Raw genomic sequence first — 26,150 nt, forward strand, 5'->3', positions numbered from 1 at the left:
TGATCTGTGAGATGCAATCATCAATTCATCAATATAATAGTCTCAATGCTTTAATATTATCTCACTTCACAATAAAGCTTAACTGCAGATATTAAGAATAATGTCCTTATGTTTAACGAGTTCTCGTGATTAAGTCACATTTATTGTCTCATCAAGTAAACTATTATTCTAGTAACTTTATTACTTTTATAAATAAATGACTTATTATTAATGGATAATTCGATAAAAATATCAAAATTCTAATAAAATTATTGACATCTAGGATTTATACCAACAGAATGCACTTTATTTAATTCTATATTTTTTATGATCAATTACGGATCTTGAATAACCTTCCAAATATTTTTCCACCTCCACAAACCCCTAATCATTTGCCTTTGTTTCTTCGCTATCATCCAAATTTATTTCCTTAACCTCTTCATTGCTAATGTAACCATTCTCTTCCTCACCAACTCATTGTTGTACATTAGTATGAGAATGTATATCCATCAATTTTATTAGCATGAGAATGTATACCAATATTCATCACATGTGAATATCGGAACATTGGTTTGAAACATTCATCCATCCTGTCACTATTTCTTCATAATCTAAAATTAACTTCATTATAGCCCTAGTTCTTCACGATAATAATAGCTTCATAAAAAAATCCAATAGTAATAGTTTTTAATTGTTGAAATATTTTATAATTTAAATATTATTTAATTATATTTTAATAATGATTACGTGACATATATATTTTAATTATATTAGTTACTTATCAAATTAAGAGCTTTAAATAGTTATGTGATCAAATATTAAAAGGCTATTTAAATTTTATTTAGAAATTATTTAATTAATTAATTAAATAATTGAATATGAACTTAAATATGAATGAATACTATAATGACTCATTTGCAAATAATGAAATCTCTAATTGATCATCACAATATATATAGATTATGGTCTCATTATACCATACACAAACAATTTATCTCTTCTCTTCATCTGAAGAGTATTCAAGGCATTATGAGTACTAGTTGAGGAAGAACTAGTTGAGGAAGAACCATACAAACCAAAAATGTTCGTTGTTTGTCGTTGTTTGTCTTTTAACTTTCAAAATTACCATCAACTAAAATTTTTATCAATAGATCTAGGTATTCCTGCGATCTCTTCTCTCATATACTAACATGTCTTAAATTCTATAGTTATATATACGTTCCTGTTATCTATTCTATTTCGCACTAAAGTATATCACATAATATGTAGAAATGAATGTGATTAATTATTATTGATTTAATTCCAACATTAACTAGACATATGATTTTTTTCAACCCTCGTCTATAAATGCAACATTTATGTAGAGAGAAAAAAAAACCATTTTTGAAATAAATAGGGTTTATAAAGGTTTGTCGGTACCAAATAAAAAGAAAAGATACAGGGTGAATAGGGAATAGTATGACTAATTTATAGTTCGATTTGGGTTTATGGATGAAATTGGATGATCGTTACAAAATAATGTTCTTTATTTTGTAATCTTCCTATTCTCTTTTTTCTCTCTCTTTCTTTTATTAATATATGGGTCCCTTATATTAAAAAGTGATTTTTCTCTAATTTGCATCAACGAATTGATCATGCACACCAGCCAAAGCATCTTTATCATTGATGACTTGAGTTATCTCATTAATATGTGAATTAACTAACCTACAACTTTTTATTCCACAATTTTAATTTTTTATTGATTCAACTTTTTCTTTACAATTAAGACCGGTATTACGGATGTTTATGATGCGGTTTGGACAGGTTTGATACTAAAAGTCATCATAATCTTAAGAGAAAAAATGTGTTGTCCGGTTGAATTTTATAAATAAAATCAAACCAAACCAAAGCAAAGTAAATCAAACTAATGTAATTAAGATTAGTTCGATTGGTTCGGTTTTTAACAAGATTTTTATTGATCCAGACATATACATGTAAAGGACAATATAAATTTATGTTTGGTGTTCCCAAAAAATAAATTTATAGTTATTAAAATAAGTTTATAATTTAATACATAAATATGAATTGCGTACTACAATTTTATCTTATGTCTAAAGAAAATATATGAAACGACATTCTTAAATAAATTTGAAATACTATTAACACTTTATATATAAAACGGTACAAAAGTAATGTAAATTAAATACTTTTTTAATCTTATCCTTATCAATGTCAACAAATTAAAAATGAAAACAAAATATAACAATTTCATTTCAAATAAAAATAATAATATTTATAAATAAATAGTAATAATTTATTTTTTATTGATATGTAAATTAAAATAAATATCATACAAAGATTACGCTAAAATATGTACATAGTATTTGTTGAGTTTTCTAAAGAATTAAAAAAATATAATAGTTTGGAAGATTTTGTAATATAATGGAGTTTTGTTTGATTTTGTTCTGGTTTGCAAGATACAAACCGCAAAATCAAACCGAATCGCATGATTTTGTTAGAAAATTGCTCAAACACATCTAAATCAAATGTATTTTTTTGTGATTTTCAATTTAATTTAATTTAATTAATGATTTTCTATTGTGTCGATTCGATTTTTAACACCATTATTTTCAACTATAATATCTTTAAGTATCTCTTTGTGAGTTAAGAGAGTAGGAGAGAATGAAAATAGGATTTTGGAAAAGAAGATTTAAAAAATATTGAGGTTTTTAGTAGTTTTTGAAAAATGTTTTTGTATGAAATAATAAATAAATATTTATCACTAATATATTTTTTATTTTTAAAATATTATTATAATATTGATTATAATTGAAATCTCTTCTCCAATATAATTTTTGAATTTCATCAAATCAAAAGTATTTTATATAATGAATAAAATTAAACCCCGCAAAACTCCTTCTACCTAAATCTCTCTATCCTTCCTTTTATTTTATTTAAATTCTCTCTTTCCTTTCTTTACAAACTTACAGCTTAAAAAATCTTCAAATAATACTCTCTCCGGTCTCATATGTAAGCAAAAAAAATAAAAAAATTTGGAGTCTCAAATATAAGCAAAAATTAATTACAATGGTTACAATTAAATATACCATTCCAATTTTACCCTCAAATTTAGTTTTTCAATATTCATGTTTATTCCTATAATAACTCCACTTTTTACACTTCCAAAAGAGCATTTATTCTGAAACGTTGCATTTGTTATCATTGGCTTTTGAAAAGTCATATCCTATTATAAATGGTGCAGTATCATCTTGTACAAAACTCCATGAGTCTTGTTCTTCCTTTTTTTTTATACTCTAAAAATGGCAAACCCACATCATTTAGCTAATGAGTTTCCATCTTTTGATTTATGTATCGAAGACAATAAAGTTCCTGAAACAATTCAAACTCCAACAAATGAAAGTGCAGAAAATATCACTCCAAAGAATGAAAGTGAAAATGCTCTAACTCCAACAAATGAAAACACCATTGTTGAATACTTAGATATGGATGAGTTTGATCTGAACAAATTACCAGCATTGAACTTTGGTGTCAAGAAAGAAGAGGTTAAAGATATGATAAAAATTTACTTAGATTATTTAAACTAGGTGTGTTCTTATTTGGATTTTTATGATGTTTAATGTTTCTTTGTTGTTTCTATTGCACTGTTAAAGAATTGTACTGCTATGTTTCTTTATGATTGTGATGTTTAATGTTTATTTTTCTAATCATCTTCTATTGGTTTTTTGGAGTAATGTCATTGTCTATTTTATTTTTCATTTGTTAAAAAATTCTAACGTGCAGTACCAGTGCCATCAGTAAGGAACTAACATGCATTCTTCATGAAACTAACTAGTAAGTCTAATGTAAACTAACTAGCATTCTTCATATTTTCTTCTTATTGTAATGTACAGTACCAATAATATGAAATAGGTAGTACAACACATAAACTAATAAGTCTAATGTAACTAACTAGCATTCTTCATATTTCCTTCTCCATGTAAATTCCATGATCTAGAACCAACCTCCTGAAAAATAAATAAATCAAATTTGACAAAAATTAGCGTACACTATTTTATTTAAAAATTTATAGAAAATACGATTATACCTTATCTTGAATTAAACACCTTATCTTGAAGCCAACATTTATTACCTTTAAATGGTTTAGGGCCAGCTTACCTTACTAGCTTTTATCTAAAATTCTAAATGGACAATAATTTAAAGTAAAATGATAATAATAGTGATATAAAATATGTATTTATTTAAATAAACTGATTTGACAAACTAAAAAAAATTGATTGTAGCCTTTTTTTGTGTGGCTAAATTTACAACATACTTTTTTCTGATAAACTTTCTAGTATTTTTTAAATTTCATTTGTTATTTATGATTTTCAAAAGGTGAAATATCTTGAATTCTAAGTTTTTGGCATGATAAAATAAAACATGGTTTTTAAACATTTTAAAAATATTAAAGTTGACGCTAACGTTTTTCAGAAAGTACACATTTTAGAAAACTTTCCAGACCAACATTATGGGTCGATATTTGTTTTTCTAAAAGCTAAATGGATTTTTATGTTCTATTGTTAATGTAAAGATAACGTAGGACATGTATTTACCATTTAAAGAATATTTCATTCCGAGGTTAAGAGATCATTCAATTATGTGGATGGGTTTATAATAATTATTATAACTCTATTAATAGATTAAAAGAAATTCATAAGAAAGAATGGAATTGAAAGGAATGATTAGTTACCTACGTTTATAGCTTGAATCAGTTGCAAAAAGAAAAACTATGAGGTACCAACCTTGGAGTTAAGAAGTACTAGATTCCTATTGAATCTTTAAGATGCGAATGTAGGGTGATGAACATTTAAGGCATGCTATAATCTTAAAAATAAAGTCTCCATTGTTATAGCTAGAGAATCTATAGGTTACTAGAATAGTAATAGGAGTCGAGGTCTTGAGGAAGAAAACTCAGAAAGACTAATAAAGATCGCATTAAAAGCAAAAGAAAGAAGAAACACATAAAACTGTTTTTTTTTTTTTTTTTTTAAGATAACCACTTTTTTCAAAAATAATACGGAAATAACCACGATTTTAAATTATTTATCAATATAATCATTTTTAAAAATAAAAAAACAAATGCGTTATTTGCTATGACGCATGCATTGATGAGTCTGTACTCATGTCATGTGTCACTGTAAATGACGCATGCATGTAAAATATAAGAGCATGCACCACTGCAATTGACGCATGCATGTAAAATGTAGGAGCATGTGTCACTGCAATTGGCGCATGCATGTGACTACTCATTATTATTTTACATGTATACGTCAATTGCAGTGGTGCATACTTCTACATTTTACATGCATACGCCAATTGCAGTGGCACATGCTCCAACATTTTATATGTATGCGCCAATTGTAGTGGCACATGCTCCTACATTTGACATTCTTTTACATGTATGCGTCAATTGTAATGGCGCATGCTCTCACAAACATAGTTAGTTTGATAAATAAATTGAAAAGATAATTATTTTGTATATAATTTGAATAAGTTGGTTATTTGAAAAAAAAATCATAAAAATTGTTCATTCTTCTTTTTATTTTTATTTTTGAGAAATAGTCTACTTTAGGATGATTTAGCATTTACTATTATACAAACATATACTGATCCAATATTTAGTTCCTGTTGATAAATTAATTTTAAAAAACAGTGATAAAGGTTGATGTTTTCTTTCTTTTCCTCATCCAATCTTTACTTTTGATAGCTACAACATTCCTCTCACTTCAGCTATACATCTATTTTATCTGCCTCTTGTTGCATGCGAAAGGTCGAAGCAATTAGTTCTTCACTTTCAGGGAACAATTACAGAGCAAATCATCGCTTTCATCACTAACTATCACACGATCTTTCGTACTGGTATTTACATTAAAGAAATACTTCATCTCTTTCGATATAGACATTCTTTAAAGTTGTTTTTGTACAAAATTTTAAAAAGTAATTTTGATAATAACCAAAGTTCTGAATCTATTAGGCACATGTGCTTGCATATTTAGTGTTAAACACACTTCAAATACGATTTACATTTAATGATAAAAATTATATATTTTTTTAAACAAAAATTTAATTGTTCATTCTCTTTGTTTAATACGTAATTCTTTAGGTTAAACATGCGGTAGATTCCATAGAGTAGTAATAGAATACAATTTTTAGTAGTAAAACTTAGTATTTGTTTTGTAAGAGTTATGTTAGTTAGAGAGATTATTTATAAATAGGGAGATACTCTATATTTGTAAAGAGAGAAGATCGAGAGAAACTTAGATAGATTCATTCAATAAAATTAATTTTTTCTTCCAAAATTCTAATTTTTATATTTCTCTCTTATCTCTCTCAAATTATCTTCTGTCATCAAATTTTTGTGTGGCAGAATCATCTTATAATCAATGTGTGATTAAATCACTCAAGTGACGAGTGAAGAACTAGAGGTGATCAATCAAAAATATTGTTTCTTTTTCATCAAGATTGATTCTGATTATCTCAAAGATTGGGGTTTAATTCCAACATATGGTATCTAAAGCTTTATAAGCTATTCTTGGGAAGTATAACACAATGACTTCTCATTCGAACAAGTACTTTCCAGCAAATATTTCAATCTTGAATGGTAAGAATTATGAGAATTCGTGTAAGCAGATGAATATTGTCTTTTGTTATCAAGATATTTGGGATCTTGTGAAGAATGAAGTAGCACCCATTGAAGAAGATGCTACATATGAACAAAAGGTTGTGCATAAAGATTTGAAGAAGAAAGATTATAAAGTCCTCTTTATAATCCATCAATGTGTTGATCTAGACAACTTTGAGAAAGTTGGTGATGTAGGCTTAACAAAGGAAGCATGAGACATCCTGGAGAAATCGTTTAGAGGTGCTGAGTGTAACACCCTTCTAAAATACCCCAAATTTAAATTAAAACATCAAAACATAAATCAGAGTAGATATGCAATTAAAGGGTGTCACACTTGACACTTCACACCGTTTTCCAAAATATCCTGTCATGCTCATTTATTTAATCAAAATAAAACATTTGCATAATTCGCAGCGGATAAAGTCTAACAACAATGCTAAACATGTAACACATTACATGTAACTTGTTCAACAATCATCAATGAAAAACAAGTAAAACATCCCGTCCCGATGTTACATCTACCAGAGCATGACCCACTAAGGAGACTACACTAGACTCCAAGCACTAGCTTCTACTCAATCACTGCTCGTTACCTGAAAAATAGTTGTAAGGGTGAGTTCCTCAATCGATATAATAAGCATTATAAATTATCATGTAATGCTAAGTAATTTCACACATTCATCACCCTAATCAGATCATTACATTCAGCAACGACAATATCAACTAAAATCATACTCAACTCAACCACAAAACACACGTATAATATTGGAATACATCCATTCATATTATACGCCATACAATACAATATGCAATGAGACTCCATGCATGCGGTACTGACTATTCGTGAACATATAGTTCAACCTCACTGATCAAATCCAGATACGGCTACCAAGCTCACTAGTCCCACTCATTTGAGACCTAGTGACTCACTCACTAATTCCTCACCATGGGAATTAGCTACCACCCCAAGGGCTATGATATGCACGCTAATCACCTAGCATGCAAACATCAACAACAATCCACAATGATTTACTCACTAATTCCTCATCATGGGAATTAGCTACCACCATAAAGGCCACAATATGCATGCTAATCACCTAGCAATGCTAAATCATCAACAACAATTCAAGAATAGACATATGCTCACACTCTAAGCCATAAAACAGTCTATTCACAAATACACACATAACTGATACATTCACAGCATCATACATACCATCACACATCATCAGTATTTTATCACATAAGCATATCAGATCATGCCAAATAACAACCACAGTATTAGCACACTCTACTAATACCTATACTACTCAAAACAACGGGAAATGATCCCTAATATGTCATACCTCAGCCAAATTACATTACTCAGCTGAACAACCAAAAACTGCATAACAACAGCCCAGAAAAATCACAAATCTGCCCATACGCGTATTGCATAGTCCCATACGCGTATGGCCCATCTCCTGACCAAAACCCATACGCGTAACACCATCTCATACGCGTATGCTACGCGTACCCCTTCCCCATACGCGTACCAACAGAGACCAAACCACGTTCAAAACATCATCTTCCTCATCCATACGCGTATTGCCTAGTGCCATACGCGTATCAGACCACCTCATACGCGTATTGCCTAGTGCCATACGCGTATGACCAGAAACCAGAATTTCCAGATCTGCTATGGTTTTCTCTGCTACGAGATCTATCCAATTCAACCTTCCACAGTCCAAATTTTTACACATCGTTCGTTATATCATCTAACACGAATCATACCTTATTCGATTTCACAAATTCTAACACTATTACATCTAATTCCTACGAATTTCCTTCGATTATAATCCAAATTTCATTCATCCAAAAGTTCACAATTTCATCAAGCATCATTCCAATTAGAGTCAAATCAATGGTTTATCACTACCCATTACATATTATCCCATAATACCCATTAAACGATGATAAACCCCCCTTACCTGAGTTAATCCGGCAATCCTTTAGCTTCGAGCTCTTCCTCTCTTCAACCCTTGTTCTCTGGTTCTTTTCCCTTTTCCACTTTTGAGTCGTTTCTCTGTTTTCACGTAAAAACCTCTTTTTACCAAATGGGACCTTTTTTTTTTTAATTCCAACTTTTATTCCAATAATAATAATAATAATCCAATAATAATAATCCCAATAATATTCCAATAATAATCCAATTATTTAATTAAATTAATAAATATACTATTAACTTAATTTAAAAAATAATTATCTTATTTTTATCGGGGTGTTACAACTCTCCCCCACTAAAAGAGTTTTCGTCCTCGAAAACATACCTCAAGCGAATAACTCCGGATAAGACTCCTTCATCTGACTCTCAAGTTCCCAAGTCATATTGCCACCTGCTTGTCCTCCCCAAGCTACCTTTACCAAAGCAATCTCTTTACCCCGCAACTGCTTCAACTCTCGATCCTCGATCCTCATAGGTGATGTTTCAACAGTCAGGTTATCTCTCACCTGTACATCATCTACTTGGACAACATGCGACGGATCAGGAATGTACCTCCTCAACTGAGACACATGAAAAACCTCATGCAAATTCGCAAGTGACGGCTGTCGCACCTCGAAAAAATGGGGATACGACTTCAAAGCGAAGCGCGATCGCACGCTCGCAATGATAGACTGAACAGAGTCGCCACCGAACTTTATTTATTCCTAAAAAGGAAAGGGGAAATATCGATAAAACCCACGACAAAAGAAAGGATAAGATATGGTCATCGCAACCAATATCAGGGTTCGGGAGTCGATTACGCAAGGGGAAGGTATTAGCACCCCTCACGTCCGTTGTACTCAACGGGAACCATTAGGTCAGTTGTGCGCATTAATGTTAGTTGAATTGTTAGGCTTTTCAGTTATTAGGTGGGAATGAAAGAATAGAAGACAGGAGAAATGTTTTTGGATTTTTGACGAAGGACTAAACCTAAGTTTTTTATTAGTGGGCCTGACAAGATTTACGAATCCTGCTCCTACGTATCTCAAAAGAGAAATCAAGGCTTACGTAGTTCTGGGTAGAAAAATGTTTGTTTGTTGGTCGATTTTAGCGAAGGCTATACTGTATTTAATCGACGAAAACATTGTTTTACCCAAAACAGATGAGGAGTGGACGCATACCACACATCGAACGGATTTATAGATCTACATTCGGAAAAGCGTCGTTTATCTCTACTCAACAATCGTGGCCGAAACATTGTTTTGTATCACTTAAGACAATATACCTTTCGTTTATGAAAAAGGTTTTTGATTAGTCGCACAACGGCGAGAAAAGGAATTTGATTGGTTTGATGTATTTTGAGTGATGGCGAGAACTTGGATGAGCGAGATATACATCTCGAATCCTAGCCTCAGGAGTGCATGGTATACACCATGTTCCATTTCCATCTTTATTGAAAAAGTATTAAGGTATGAATTAGGTATTTTGAAGTTTGAAAGACGAGTACTTGTGACCTACAAGCTCTTACAGCTTGGGTCTAATACTCGGGACTACGTCTGGACATTCCACCCAGGCAGTCGGTTTCTTTCCCATATTGCTAAGAAAATGATTCGAATATTTATGAATATTTTGGAGGGAAGACGAATATTTATGGCTTACAAGCTCTTACAGCTTGAGCCTAATATTCGGGATTACAACTGGATATTCCCTCCAGGTAATCTTTTTCTTCCAACTTTATTGAGAAGATGGTTTAAGATATTTGCAGGTGTTTTAGAGAGAAGACAAATATTTATGACTTGCAAGCTCTTACAGCTTGAGCCTAATATTCGGGATTACGACTGGACATTCCATCCAGGTAACCTTTTTCTTCGCTTTTTATTTAGAAAATGATTTGAACATTAAAGAGAAGACGAATATTAACGGCTTACAAGCTCTTACAGCTTGAGCCTAATATTCGGGATTACGACTGGACCTTCCATCCAGGTAACCTTTTTCTTCGCATTTTATTTAGAAAATGATTTGGATATTAGAGAGAAGACGAATATTTATGGCTTGCAAGCTCTTACAGCTTGAGCCTAATATTCGGGATTACGACTGGACCTTCCATCCAGGTAACCTTTTTCTTCGCATTTTATTTAGAAAATGATTTGGATATTAGAGAGAAGACGAATATTTATGGCTTGCAAGCTCTTACAGCTTGAGCCTAATATTCGGGATTACGACTGGACATTCCATCCAGGTAACCTTTTTCTTCGCTTTTTATTTAGAAAATGATTTGATTATTAAATTAAAACAATTAAAGTACCGAAGTTTGAAACTATTGGAAGTAAAGTTGATGTTGCTTAAGAGCTCATTGTAAAAAGGATGCAATTAAAGGATACCAAATTTATGTTATTATGTGATATTTATCATTATTATTTTTTGAATGGTTTTTCTTTTTATCAAAGCCATTAAGATGACTTATCATGATTTAAACACACCTCACCTAAAAAATTATATTTTACATAAATCCCAAAGAAAGAAAAAATCAATTAAGTTATATTAAAAATAAAAATGAATAAACAAAAGAAACATATTAATTAAGTAGTAATTAAATGTGAGGATTAAGAGAAATATGAGAGAGTCACAAAAAATGCTAAAAATACAAACAACATGCCCAGGTATTGAACCCAGAACCAAATAGGCAATTAGCTATCTCCATCCCCACGAGGCCACGAATAGTCAGCTGTTATATTAATAGCGAAACAAATATATGGCCCAGAATAAATAAAATAACAAAAACTAACTAAAAAAAAGTGAAATGGGCCATAGGAACTTGGGCTAAGACAAAGCCAAGTGCCCAACAGTCCCTTAGACTGACTGGGTCCGGGTCGAAGGAAACTCAATTCATTTCCTTGCCCAACGTGGGAATACCACGGGAAGACGAAAAGGAAGAGAGCAACCGCCTGCTGTAAGGGGGACACGTGGGGAATGACATTTTCAAACCAACAGTCACGTGGAAACTTGGAAAAGTAAAGGAGAGTCAAATGAAACAACCAGCTTTGGGCAGTGGGAAAGGCATCACCATTAATGGCTTTAAAGCCTTGATAAGATAGGGTTCAAATAAACCAGCAGACAATGAAAACAAAACCATTCAACTTCGCTTCCGACTCAATCTCTCTCTGCTTAAAACACTCACTTCTCTTGCTCAACAATTAGATTCATTTTCGAACAACAATAGAAAATTAGCAACATGACAGTAATGCGAACACGCGAGAAAAATAATCTTGAAGCTATGTCAAAGGCGAAATAGATCAAAGATGGCACTAACCCGTTGCAGCTTGGATTGATCGACGAAAACGGAGGTAATGCTTTTCCTCACTATTGCTTTGGTTTACCCTTTGAGTCGTTCGCGGATTCCCTATGGGGTTTCGCCGTTTCTCCTCTTCTTTTCGTCAAAGTCCTTTCGTTTCCGCCTCCTTGCTGTTTTTTTTAATCCTAGGGTTTTTCGGCTGATATCCTCTTCTCCATTTTTTTTCTTGATTAGGGTTTCTTCCTCCTTTTATACTCACCCGATTTAGGGTTTTGAGCTGGTTACCCAGATCAAAAGGGGTACCCCTGCGAAATCTTTTAGGGTGCTCAGTTGGTTTGCCTCATTTCGGTGCTTAGTCTGGAAAAGGTAATATGATCCGTGCACTTTCTTCTTGAATTTGTCTTGATTCCAAATTTGGGATTTTTGAATTTTTACTGCCTTGTCTAACATGTTTTTTTTTACTGCAGTGAATTCGGGTTTGGAGGGTTCATGAATTTGCACAGGGTTGTGGGTGAGTTTTATTTTCTGGATGTGAGTCCCAAGTGAATGAATCAGTTATGATGAAATATATAGGTTGTTGGTTAGGAATTGGTTGAATTGAAATTGAATTCTGTTAGACACTCAATCGAAAAACCGGTTATCAGTTGTTGAAGGTTGGATCAATATTGCAGGTTGATTGCAAGGTTATTATGCTGACTTATTGTGATGTTTGCAGGGAGTCTGTTGTGAAAGCCTTTTGAGGTGCGAGTCTGCTTGAATGAAGTTGTCCACCAGAAGCATCTTTAAAAACACATGACTACCAATATGAGCAAGAGCACTTTTAATCCGTTCGTGTCCTTGAAGCTCATCAACACAATGTGAGACACTTTCTCCGTTCCCATATGTTTCTCTTCTATTATGGTGTTTTGACATTGATGCGGGAAACTTGATTTCTAACCAACTAATTTTGGTTACAGGGATGTTTCTAGGATGGAGGCTTGGCCTCAATAAAGTGGCAAACCACGTTGCTAGCAGACCGCGCTCCCTTAGATTTTGATTTAAAGGTGGCGGATGAAATCAGTTTTGAGGACGTTGCTTATCGGGGTTCCTTAGAGTCTGGTGCTCATGACCGCAGCTCTGTGGGATTCGATCTTGATCTAAACAGGTTGGACGAGACTCCTGAAGCTGGATCTTTCTCTATAGGCAAAATGGATATTCCTTTACCAAGTAAACAACCTTCATTGTCCAGTGGGTTATCTAATGGTGGAAGTGTCTCAAGAGACTTCGATTTAAATAATGGACCAGGACTTGATGAAGTTAGCACCGAAGTCCCCACTCGTACTCCGCAGATGAAAAGTACTATCCCATTCTCAACTTCTGTTCATAGCACCAGAACAAATAATACAGAATTTGGGAATTATTCTTCATGGTTTTCTCCCGGCAATTCGTATTCTGCAATTACTGTCAGAAGAGTGCACGCCCAGTCCAGTTCCAGCTGCGTCTCAAAAGTATCTCTGGCCTCGTTTGTGTAAGATTTGGAAAGATAAGTTGCATTTCCTTACGAGAATCCTGCATTATTTATCTGAAGCCTATAGTGATTTGGACATGAACTGTGATAAATGCAGGTCTTTGATCAAGCTTGGTTTTGATTTTTTTGTGTTAATGCTGTGATTCTATGGCTCTTTCTTTGCAGCAATCCTTGCACTTTCATTTTACTCCTGATCAAACCAGGCAATTTCATTCTTAAGCACGACAGCCAGCATTTTCTCCCTCACACGTTTCGTAAGATTTTCGCCAACAATATCCCAGAAGAAGTGTTGCAATATGTTGAAGATAAATGCAGTTGATGAAAGACCAATCAACAAGTAGCAGTACTTATTTATTTCTCGAATCATGTATCTGTGTTCCGGATTGTAATAGATACTAAGAACAGCACTAAGAACATAAGCAAAAAATGCTAAGTGACCCACAAACAAATGAACCGATTGAGCCAATTAAAGCGTAAAGCCCTTTGGGAGAGTTCATTTTAACTAGTCTCCAGAACGAACTGGCTTGATCTTTGAAGGCAAGCTTTTCGTGCTTGTAATTTGGATGAGATGCATCTAGGGACAAACTGAAATCTGATGGTAGAGAAATCAGACAATCTACATGAGTACGGTGATCGTCCATAAGAAGAATTCCTAGTAATTACCGGCGAGCTAACCGAGTTTCTTGAACTTGAAGGCCTTTATCCTCAAATGGAGAATTAAAATCCATGCAATTTCCTGCTTGGCTCCAAATCTCCACAGCAAATTGCACTACAAACTTTTCTGCACCCCCCATGTTCATGAATCCATGGAAGTAGCTTGCAAGAATAGCACTCCAAAAGTTGAACAGCAGTTTCAATAGACTGTAAACTTTTATGGACATAGACCTCAGATAGATTGGCAAATATAGCTCCTTCCAGCCCTTGAAGAATTGTAAGCATATTTTGCATGCTAGTCATGCCTATATCGGATAATGCTTCTACTTTGAGTGAAAAAGGTAGAGCAATATCATCAAGCGATAGTAGTTCCATAATTTTGTCTACAACAAAACTCCTGTAGCTCATAGCTTTTTCAGACTCACTGAAGTTTTGAACAAACAAACCAATATGAAATAATGCTTTTCAATGTGGCATTCCATAGTACTGTTTTGTCAAAATCCTCTACGATAATTGCCATGAATTTCTTCAAAATATTCTCAAATGTTGATTTTGGTATTGGGAAAACATCTAGATGAAACATTGCCAGAATCAGCAAACCCTTCACTCCAATGTATATATCACGATCAGGGGGACATCTGTCATCACTTACTGCTAAGACTGAACCAAAGGCATTAAATAGAAATGCTGAGAAACTATGAAGTATGGTGAAATATGTCCCATGTTTTTCCTCAAACAAAGTAACTAATTCCCTGCATCCTGCAAGTAGTTCTATACAAAGATAGAGGAATCCGAAGTTAACACTTTGTGAGGCAAAACTACCACCATTTTGCAAGCCATCGGTGTTACTAGCAGAAAATCCCAAATTATCCATCATTCTTGAGAGAAGACTTTGAAACACGGCATTGCAGGAAGGAATGGAAGTCTTGGCAGTAAGATAGAGAATACGACCGATAGCATGTAACTTCTTCTTTTCTTGTACAGAAATAGTGTTGTAATTCTCATAAGAGGAAATGTTATTGATAATAAAATTGACATCCTCATCATCAATTATCAAGCTAATTAACTGACTGCTATTTTGCACAATAAGCTCTTGAAGGAGGGACAGAGCTTCAATTACAACTTCATTCTTTGGAAAGTCAATACCATCTATGGGTGCTAGACTAAAAGACAAATCTGGCTCATCCAAGTAAGTATTTATGGTGTCTTTTAATGAAGACCAAACCGCCTTAGCATATTTTGCAATTCTCTCGGATCCATACTTGACGGAGCAAGCTCTAAGATATTGTAAGGGATCAATCTTTGCTGAATGTAGTGAAGAAGAAAGTTTCTCAAGAAACAGAGGAATAACAAATGGTCCAAAAACTGGTGTAGAAGAGAATGCATGCATCAGAGTTCTTGACAGCATAAGGGCTGTCAAATGATCAATCTCAGGCCTGGTGAAAGTCTTCTGCTTTAACAGTTTCTCAAGTTCAATTAATCCACCTTGATCTGAGTCAGAACAATTAATTTGAACATTACTTTCACCAACTGCTCCTTGCTGATTTCCAGGAGATTTATTAGCAACCTGTCTAGCTTCTTCTTGAAGACTGTCCTGCCAGTAACTTCAGTAATATGTCCACTCCTCCAGGTTGAATTGTTGAGTTCCAGAATCCCTCAGCACCGCTGGAGAGATTTTTCAATGTTCCTGTCAATAAACTTTCAACTACATTTTCCGTTTTCAAGCCAATTCGCAACTACTCCAAGGCACGGCTATTACTCCTTCAGTTGAAAATATTTTGGAACCAACGTAACCTTTTCCTTAAACCGATCATTTCCCCCAAATGCAGTCTTAGAGCCTCTTACTCAAATCTTAAGCAAAGCAAACAAAACTCAAAGATGTGTAAAACATATCGCTACACCTCCTTGTACACAATTTGATCAAACCATGTTTATGGGTGTAAGTTTTTTAACGCAGCCTGACCAGTTATTACACCAAAGTAATAACTGATTTTATCACATGATAAAGGATTCCATGTCTTGCTTGACCAAGGGAAAATAATCAATCTATCTCAAGACAAATGGTGAGGCCCAAAGGTTTATGGAATAGCAGGTGGTGACAAGTCTACATGAAACGAGTTGGTGGATAGATTCATGACCAGATGAAATGATCATGAGGAGAAAAGAAAATGAATGACCGATGAGAGAAAAATAAAAATTTCAGGGCCAAAATCGGGGTATGACAGTTGCCCCTATTTAAGTATCTTCAACTAGAGAATATGAAGCAGGACACTCTTCATATGATCATAGTGGAAGATGATTAAATACTAAGAAGACCCGGATTTTGATCCTGAATCCCTATGACATGATGTGATATGATATGATATGCCATGATATGCATGGATATGCATGGATGTATGATTCTTTTTTTGTAATTTTATCTGCTAGGGATATGATGGACCCTTGACAGGAGATGCTACTGGGCAGACCAAACTGTGGGGAATGCTGATGATCCACAGGGGGACAGACAAACGGTAAGAAACAACTTGCTGGGAAAACAGTCCTGCTGGCGAATCAGACACACACTGGGGAGTATTCAAAGTGAGATTTGATAAACGGCACTTAGAATACAACCGAATAAAGAAAAAGATGCTATGACAGGTTCATATAAGACCTGACAACGCTGGGGAATAATCAAGGAGAAAACTCTTCAGAACAGGTTCATGTATGACCTGACACCGGAATAAGGGTTCAATGACAGGTTCGTACATGACCTGAATAGGATTGAACAAAGAATCTTCAGAGTAGGTTCAAGCATGACCTAACACCGGAATAAAGCTCAATGACAGGTTCAGATATGACCTGAATGGTATTGAACAAACTTTGGAAAAACTTCAGAGCAGGTTCATGTATGTCCTGACACCGGAATGAGGGTTCAACAACAGGTTCATACATGACCTAAATGGTATTGAACAAACAGAGAAAAAACTTCAGTATAGGTTCAAGTATGACCGGACCCCGGAATAGAAGGTTCAATGACAGGTTCGTATAAGACCTGAATGGGATTGAACAAAGAATCTTCAGAGTAGGTTCAAGCATGACCGGACCCCGGAATAAAAAGGTTCAATGACAGGTTCGTATAAGACCTGAATAGGATTGAACAAAGAATCTTCAGAGTAGGTTCAAGCATGAACGGACCCCGGAATAAAAAGGTTCAATGACAGGTTCGTATAAGACCTGAATAGGATTGAACAAAGAATCTTCAGAGTAGGTTCAAGCATGAACGGACCCCGGAATAAAAAGGTTCAATGACAGGTTCGTATAAGACCTGAATGGGATTGAACAAAGAATCTTCAGAGTAGGTTCAAGCATGACCGGACCCCGGAATAAAAAGGTTCAATGACAGGTTCGTATAAGACCTGAATAGGATTGAACAAAGAATCTTCAGAGTAGGTTCAAGCATGACCGGACCCCGGAATAAAAAGGTTCAATGACAGGTTCGTATAAGACCTGAATAGGATTGAACAAAGAATCTTCAGAGTAGGTTCAAGCATGAACGGACCCCGGAATAAAAAGGTTCAATGACAGGTTCGTATAAGACCTGAATAGGATTGAACAAAGAATCTTCAGAGTAGGTTCAAGCATGAACGGACCCCGGAATAAAAAGGATTGGACTCTGACCGTAAGCAATGGACTACAACCACCCTTTAACGGATTTTGCCAACAACAATTGGACTTGAAAATGACCGGGAAGACCGAATGTTGGTTTAAGGGCAACAAATACAAACTGGAATTAGAGGTCAAAGGATCTAGGATCGACAACAAGACCTGGGTCAATGGAAAATGAGCACGAAGTACATTTCGGCTATGCATGATTTGAATTTCCTTTTATGCATGATATATGAATGATCATGATTTTGAGGATGCTGACACCTGAGTGGACTGGGAGTTGGTAAAGGCTTTTTATGGAGGCTCATGATTCCTCAACACCGAGAACTTAACCAAATATTTGTGATAGATGTTGTCAAAGGAGAATTCTATCCAGCTTGATAGCCACAACTTAGCCAATGGATCCTTTTGGAGGATCAATGAATCGTGCTAGCATAATTTTCAGGCACTCGTCTTAAACTCGATAGTTGTTGACGTATGGCAGAATTTGTTTGAGCAGTTTGAAAGCACGAAGAAAGAGGTTCTGCCCCTCTGTGGCTCATCTTGCCCCAGTTTGTTGAGACTTTGGCAATGTTAACCTTGAGAGTGGGTTTGGAAACAACCTGCCATGAGACTACCTCGAGATGGCATGCCCCAAGCGTTTGTAACTTGCAGCGGTCCGAACTTGACTAACCAAATGCTGGAATGGTAGACTCTTGATTGATTGTCCTTTGGATAGCTGGACTCATTGAGCTCTGAGGTGGCTTGCCCCAGCCTAAGTCTTAAAGCAAAATACTCTTGGCTAACTGAACCATGGAGTGATTAGCTCGAATTAACTGATGCTCAAAGTGATTTGCCCTTGACTAGACTTCTTTCACTCCATCAAGTTCTTCAACTGTATATTGTTGGAATTTCTTTGACGCTAAGTGTTGACTTGCAAATAAGATTGTGCATTCAAAAAAAATGGTAATTTTAATGCAATGTTTATGCAAAAATTTGAAATCAAAGTTTATTGATATAAATGGGTGAAATACAGTGAACGAGTCATTGATAAGAACACAATGGTGATCAAGTCATTCACAGTATGCAAGTTGGTGCCATCAAATGATTAACAAAAATCGTTTGGAGTCAGGTTAACACAGCCTTGTTATAGTATGCCTTCAAAATAAACCCTGCCTCAATTAGGTCTTTTAAGGGTTGTAACGTGGTCTGGTTCACGGTTTTTTTGAAACAAAAGGATATAAGGCTCAAAATTTATTTTTTACCCACCCCTTCTTCTTGATGATCTCCAGTTCCTACGTTCAGTTAATTCAATACACGCATTCGACTTCCAAGAGGGTTCGAAGGTGTGATGAGGATTCAAGACGAATTTTCTTGAAATGGCAGTCACCATATTTTTTGTCGAGGATTTAATGACCTCTTTTGATTGATTTTCTTTATCCCTAATTTTGCCTGGACCGCTTTTTTTTTTTTTTTTTTTTTTTTTTTTTTTTTTTTGACGCTTTCGGTCCATCGGGATGCCCCCAACTTTTGCCTAAGTCATTTTGTGGTTTTTGACTTAGCAGGCTTTTTATTTTATTTTTTTAAAGGTATTGACTGCCACATTATTGGTGGATAAGGATCAACCAACACTAATTTTAACTTTTCTTAGCTTCTTCGACACTTCAACACGTGCGCGAAGGATAACATGTGGTTGAACCTAATTGGAGGGTGTACATATGGACGATTTTTTGAAAGATCGACTGCATGATCAAACTATCTGAACATAACTACCCTGCCCCAGGTTAAGATTAAGGGTTTTAGATCCGAAATAAACACCAACTTCTATGCTCAAAGTGGTTGTCTAGGGATTCACTCCTTATAACTTCAGTGTTTGGGGATTTGAAACAATGCCTTACATCATCGACAAGGTTTTACTCAAAAGCATACCACAACAATTTCAGGTGTTTTGTTTTCATCATCCTCCCTCCAATCTTTGTTAACACAACAATTTGATAAACAAAAGTGAATGAGAGGAGTATTTTGTTTTTGTTTTTTAACATAAATGAAAAACGAGTGAATACGAATGGATCAATTCAAAAGATGCATAAACATTTCATTAATCTTACCAATTCAAAGAAAACAACAATGCTTAAAAGCAAATAACAGTCAACATGCAAAGAAACTACAAAAGAAATGCTGAAACAGCCAAATGATTGCCAGCTTTAGGGAATGACTTCTTCAATCTTGATCCATTAACTTAGGGGGACACCCTTTGAGATCTTCGCGCTTATCCGGTCGATGGGTTAACATTTACCACCAAGCTTCCTTCTTGAAAGGCTATGTACCTGTTGTCAATCAGCTGCTGTACTTTGGCTTTGAAAGCGTCACAGTCTTCAGTTGAGTGCCCTTCTGATCCGGCATGATATCCACATTTCTTAGCTGGGTCATACCCGGGTGGGTAAGGTTGTGGAACCGGTTTAAGAGACTTGGGAACCACCAACGAGTTTTGAATCAGAGGTTGTAGGAGTTGGCTGTATGTCATGAAGACCGGATGTTGAGGATCATTTTTCCTTTCCAAGTTACCTTGAGGCCTTTGCTGATTGTGATACCTCGGGCCTTGGGCTTGTTGATTTGGATGAGGGGTAAACCAGGATTGTTGGCAATGAAGACCAGAAGGTGGGGGTTGCTGGTACAACACTTTGGGCATTGCTAACTGCTCATTTTCAGCCACTTGAAAGTTGGGATCAACAAGCTTTTTGACATTGGCAGGATGATCTTCAAATTCTTTTCCTTCAATCTCATCGTTGCACGCAACTCTCTTGGATCCTTTACTCACTTCTCCCTTTCTTTCATTGATATGGGTCGCGACATTGGAAATCCAAGACGGTATCTCAATGCTCTTACCAGGAAACAATGATAGCTCATTAGCCATATCCCTGACATCTTCCTTGTGGTACAAAACCTTAAGGGGTTTCAAGGGTCCTTTCCCTTTCTCATTACCTGGCCCAGAAACTAAGGTATATGTTCTTGAGCCTTCCTCCTTGAGTGTTGGTGACCTTATATCAATCAAACCTTGCAGCTTGAGCTTAAAACTCTTGCATTCCTCGATGGAGTGCCCCATTGTTCCAGTATGGTATTCGCACTTGATCTTCGGGTGATCTTCTTCAAAAACTAAGCTCTTCTTGTTAATCAGTCCTCGTACCAAATATTTTAGCGCACAGCAAGAGTCTAGGTCATGTCCCAATGCCCCTTTATGGAATTCACATGTTGCATTTGGATTGTACCATGGCAGGTATGGTGACACAGGTGCGAGAGCTCGAGGGGTCACCAAAGCATTCTGGATCAGTAGCGGGTAGAGCTTGCTATATGGTACCGGAATCGAATCATTGTGATCCTTGTTCCTCTTGTTCTGATTCTGGTTTTTGTTTTGAACCTGGTTTTGGTGACTTTGAGGAGCAATAGCCAGAGGATGTTGATGATGACGCCTTGAGGGAGGTCCATATACTGGTAAATGAGGAGTTGCCACATAGAACTTCCCTTGACCTGGGGTAACACCAGATGGATGTGGCGTAGTAGCTCTCTTTGTTGCAGCAGCGTATATTGGGTGACCCTCTCCTCCCAACAAGACTTGCAGGGTTTCCAAGACCCATCTCATTTGGATCTTCAAAAGATTAAGTTCCCCCTTCAGTGCTTCTTGGCTTTTCCTTAGCTCGTCCATCATTTCCTGAGACATGGTTCTTTGTTCTAAACGCGTGTTGAGAATCACTTTGCTTCACGGACAAAAGATGGATGAGTTTTTTTGGTATTTCGTCTGGAGAAGGCCATGCGTTATGATGAGATGCAAATGCAATGGAATGCGAATGAATGCAATGCAAGCCATGCACATTTGTTTTTTCATACACGGGTTCAAAAGTCTGAGGTACTGATGAATCAGATTGTTTTCCAAGAATAGGTTCTCACCGGGTAAGATCTAAGGTTTTTTGAAAAAGTTCCTAGAGTCATGGATCCATTAGACTGTTTGCTACCTGCGGCAACTTACTTGCCGGGCATCAACTCCATCTAAAGAATCTACTCTAGGTGAGGTTCTCGTATCGATCTAACGAGAAATACATCTCGCAGACCCACACTACGCAACCATCTTTCCTAGTTGGGCAAAGAACTAAGGTTCTACAAATGGTTCTCAGAGTCATGGATCCTAAAGAAAATATCGAAGCTTACGGCAACTTACTTGCCGAGCGACAACATCCTCTCAAGAATCTACTCTAAGTGAGGTTCTCGTACCGACCCAACGAGAAATACATCTCGCGGACCCGCACTACTCAACCTCGTCCTATCTTATGTTTTTACTCAAGACTCGGGTAAAAAGTCTTTCCCACAAGGTTTGCAACCAGAATATCCAAGTACCAAGCCGTAATCGAACCAATACAGCAGATTTATATCAATATAACAATAGAGATAGTAAAAACAATAAAGAAAAGCCATATAGGTAAACAGACAAAGGCACACAAACGACCTAACTAGGCTTGACTCACTTAGGGATGTTCTTGTCCCCAGCAGAGTAGCCATCTGTCGCACCTCGAAAAAATGGGGATACGACTTCAAAGCGAAGCGCGATCGCACGCTCGCAATGATAGACTGAACAGAGTCGCCACCGAACTTTATTTATTCCTAAAAAGGAAAGGGGAAATATCGATAAAACCCACGACAAAAGAAAGGATAAGATATGGTCATCGCAACCAATATCAGGGTTCGGGAGTCGATTACGCAAGGGGAAGGTATTAGCACCCCTCACGTCCGTTGTACTCAACGGGAACCATTAGGTCAGTTGTGCGCATTAATGTTAGTTGAATTGTTAGGCTTTTCAGTTATTAGGTGGGAATGAAAGAATAGAAGACAGGAGAAATGTTTTTGGATTTTTGACGAAGGACTAAACCTAAGTTTTTTATTAGTGGGCCTGACAAGATTTACGAATCCTGCTCCTACGTATCTCAAAAGAGAAATCAAGGCTTACGTAGTTCTGGGTAGAAAAATGTTTGTTTGTTGGTCGATTTTAGCGAAGGCTATACTGTATTTAATCGACGAAAACATTGTTTTACCCAAAACAGATGAGGAGTGGACGCATACCACACATCGAACGGATTTATAGATCTACATTCGGAAAAGCGTCGTTTATCTCTACTCAACAATCGTGGCCGAAACATTGTTTTGTATCACTTAAGACAATATACCTTTCGTTTATGAAAAAGGTTTTTGATTAGTCGCACAACGGCGAGAAAAGGAATTTGATTGGTTTGATGTATTTTGAGTGATGGCGAGAACTTGGATGAGCGAGATATACATCTCGAATCCTAGCCTCAGGAGTGCATGGTATACACCATGTTCCATTTCCATCTTTATTGAAAAAGTATTAAGGTATGAATTAGGTATTTTGAAGTTTGAAAGACGAGTACTTGTGACCTACAAGCTCTTACAGCTTGGGTCTAATACTCGGGACTACGTCTGGACATTCCACCCAGGCAGTCGGTTTCTTTCCCATATTGCTAAGAAAATGATTCGAATATTTATGAATATTTTGGAGGGAAGACGAATATTTATGGCTTACAAGCTCTTACAGCTTGAGCCTAATATTCGGGATTACAACTGGATATTCCCTCCAGGTAATCTTTTTCTTCCAACTTTATTGAGAAGATGGTTTAAGATATTTGCAGGTGTTTTAGAGAGAAGACAAATATTTATGACTTGCAAGCTCTTACAGCTTGAGCCTAATATTCGGGATTACGACTGGACATTCCATCCAGGTAACCTTTTTCTTCGCTTTTTATTTAGAAAATGATTTGAACATTAAAGAGAAGACGAATATTAACGGCTTACAAGCTCTTACAGCTTGAGCCTAATATTCGGGATTACGACTGGACCTTCCATCCAGGTAACCTTTTTCTTCGCATTTTATTTAGAAAATGATTTGGATATTAGAGAGAAGACGAATATTTATGGCTTGCAAGCTCTTACAGCTTGAGCCTAATATTCGGGATTACGACTGGACCTTCCATCCAGGTAACCTTTTTCTTCGCATTTTATTTAGAAAATGATTTGGATATTAGAGAGAAGACGAATATTTATGGCTTGCAAGCTCTTACAGCTTGAGCCTAATATTCGGGATTACGACTGGACATTCCATCCAGGTAACCTTTTTCTTCGCTTTTTATTTAGAAAATGATTTGATTATTAAATTAAAACAATTAAAGTACCGAAGTTTGAAACTATTGGAAGTAAAGTTGATGTTGCTTAAGAGCTCATTGTAAAAAGGATGCAATTAAAGGATACCAAATTTATGTTATTATGTGATATTTATCATTATTATTTTTTTGAATGGTTTTTCTTTTTATCAAAGCCATTAAGATGACTTATCATGATTTAAACACACCTCACCTAAAAAATTATATTTTACATAAATCCCAAAGAAAGAAAAAATCAATTAAGTTATATTAAAAATAAAAATGAATAAACAAAAGAAACATATTAATTAAGTAGTAATTAAATGTGAGGATTAAGAGAAATATGAGAGAGTCACAAAAAATGCTAAAAATACAAACAACATGCCCAGGTATTGAACCCAGAACCAAATAGGCAATTAGCTATCTCCATCCCCACGAGGCCACGAATAGTCAGCTGTTATATTAATAGCGAAACAAATATATGGCCCAGAATAAATAAAATAACAAAAACTAACTAAAAAAAAGTGAAATGGGCCATAGGAACTTGGGCTAAGACAAAGCCAAGTGCCCAACAGTCCCTTAGACTGACTGGGTCCGGGTCGAAGGAAACCCAATTCATTTCCTTGCCCAACGTGGGAATACCACGGGAAGACGAAAAGGAAGAGAGCAACCGCCTGCTGTAAGGGGGACACGTGGGGAATGACATTTTCAAACCAACAGTCACGTGGAAACTTGGAAAAGTAAAGGAGAGTCAAATGAAACAACCAGCTTTGGGCAGTGGGAAAGGCATCACCATTAATGGCTTTAAAGCCTTGATAAGATAGGGTTCAAATAAACCAGCAGACAATGAAAACAAAACCATTCAACTTCGCTTCCGACTCAATCTCTCTCTGCTTAAAACACTCACTTCTCTTGCTCAACAATTAGATTCATTTTCGAACAACAATAGAAAATTAGCAACATGACAGTAATGCGAACACGCGAGAAAAATAATCTTGAAGCTATGTCAAAGGCGAAATAGATCAAAGATGGCACTAACCCGTTGCAGCTTGGATTGATCGACGAAAACGGAGGTAATGCTTTTCCTCACTATTGCTTTGGTTTACCCTTTGAGTCGTTCGCGGATTCCCTATGGGGTTTCGCCGTTTCTCCTCTTCTTTTCGTCAAAGTCCTTTCGTTTCCGCCTCCTTGCTGTTTTTTTTAATCCTAGGGTTTTTCGGCTGATATCCTCTTCTCCATTTTTTTTCTTGATTAGGGTTTCTTCCTCCTTTTATACTCACCCGATTTAGGGTTTTGAGCTGGTTACCCAGATCAAAAGGGGTACCCCTGCGAAATCTTTTAGGGTGCTCAGTTGGTTTGCCTCATTTCGGTGCTTAGTCTGGAAAAGGTAATATGATCCGTGCACTTTCTTCTTGAATTTGTCTTGATTCCAAATTTGGGATTTTTGAATTTTTACTGCCTTGTCTAACATGTTTTTTTTTACTGCAGTGAATTCGGGTTTGGAGGGTTCATGAATTTGCACAGGGTTGTGGGTGAGTTTTATTTTCTGGATGTGAGTCCCAAGTGAATGAATCAGTTATGATGAAATATATAGGTTGTTGGTTAGGAATTGGTTGAATTGAAATTGAATTCTGTTAGACACTCAATCGAAAAACCGGTTATCAGTTGTTGAAGGTTGGATCAATATTGCAGGTTGATTGCAAGGTTATTATGCTGACTTATTGTGATGTTTGCAGGGAGTCTGTTGTGAAAGCCTTTTGAGGTGCGAGTCTGCTTGAATGAAGTTGTCCACCAGAAGCATCTTTAAAAACACATGACTACCAATATGAGCAAGAGCACTTTTAATCCGTTCGTGTCCTTGAAGCTCATCAACACAATGTGAGACACTTTCTCCGTTCCCATATGTTTCTCTTCTATTATGGTGTTTTGACATTGATGCGGGAAACTTGATTTCTAACCAACTAATTTTGGTTACAGGGATGTTTCTAGGATGGAGGCTTGGCCTCAATAAAGTGGCAAACCACGTTGCTAGCAGACCGCGCTCCCTTAGATTTTGATTTAAAGGTGGCGGATGAAATCAGTTTTGAGGACGTTGCTTATCGGGGTTCCTTAGAGTCTGGTGCTCATGACCGCAGCTCTGTGGGATTCGATCTTGATCTAAACAGGTTGGACGAGACTCCTGAAGCTGGATCTTTCTCTATAGGCAAAATGGATATTCCTTTACCAAGTAAACAACCTTCATTGTCCAGTGGGTTATCTAATGGTGGAAG

General features: G+C 35.9%; 1 pseudogene; it reads right to left on the bottom strand.

Moving 5' to 3' along the window:
- Nucleotides 1–13,586: 13,586 nt before the first annotated feature.
- On the bottom strand, nt 13,587–25,813 carry LOC127136542 (MMS19 nucleotide excision repair protein homolog; annotated as a pseudogene).
- Between the last annotated feature and the right edge of the window lie 337 nt (nt 25,814–26,150).

Source organism: Lathyrus oleraceus, chromosome 4 (genome assembly GCF_024323335.1).
Source record: "Lathyrus oleraceus cultivar Zhongwan6 chromosome 4, CAAS_Psat_ZW6_1.0, whole genome shotgun sequence".
In the NCBI taxonomy this organism is placed as follows: domain Eukaryota; kingdom Viridiplantae; phylum Streptophyta; class Magnoliopsida; order Fabales; family Fabaceae; genus Lathyrus; species Lathyrus oleraceus.